This window comes from Penaeus monodon, chromosome 20 (genome assembly GCF_015228065.2).
Source record: "Penaeus monodon isolate SGIC_2016 chromosome 20, NSTDA_Pmon_1, whole genome shotgun sequence".
Taxonomy (NCBI): Eukaryota; Metazoa; Arthropoda; class Malacostraca; order Decapoda; family Penaeidae; genus Penaeus; species Penaeus monodon.
In genome coordinates, this window is record NC_051405.1 from 32,679,639 (window position 1) to 32,680,318 (window position 680).

Consider the following 680-nt stretch of genomic DNA (forward strand, 5'->3'; position numbering starts at 1 on the left):
TGTATGATCCATATCTTTGATTTTATGTTTAATTATAAAATTTTTGTGGTTAATCAAGACTTTTTGGAATTAATGTATTTCATTCTGTATTGTAAATATCCTATGGGTCATATTTTTCTTTTATATTACTTTTACCATTTTTTTGCATGGCAAATTAGCCTAATAATAATATTGATCATATAAAAATCATCATTGTCCGTGTCCGGTCTTAGAAAGAGATGTTCCATATTTAGTGACCAGGAGCCGCCACCGTCCATGCTAAAGCTGCACACTATTGCCGACAAAGAGGCGGGCTGGCTGGTTGTGGTGCGTTCCATGGTGCAAGTGATTCCCCTCCATGACCCGCTGGGACCTGCAGTCATCACGCTGTTACTGGATGACTGTCCTCTGCCAAGCAAGGTGAGGCTTTTATGTATCCTTTTGAGGGGGTAATTCTTCTGTGTATTTCATTTCACCAGAGTTATAAACTGCTTGTGGGAATCCTATTTTTTTATATTTGACTTTGAATCATTTGTAGAGATTCTTCCTTTTCTTAAATAAATGACTGAATTACACGTTTTGTACTGTGATAAGATTCAGTATGATAAAATAGGTGAGGTTGTCAGTTGGTATGTTTTATCATTACTCCTGTATATAGTTAATTTTTTTTTTTTTGTGTGTTTTTTTTCTTCTATAGATTC

The 680-nt window shown here is 35.0% G+C and overlaps 1 pseudogene; it reads left to right on the plus strand.

Annotated features, from left to right (window-relative positions):
* The window catches only part of LOC119585976, a 4,864-nt pseudogene that overhangs the window by 199 nt on the left and 3,985 nt on the right, over positions 1-680 (plus strand).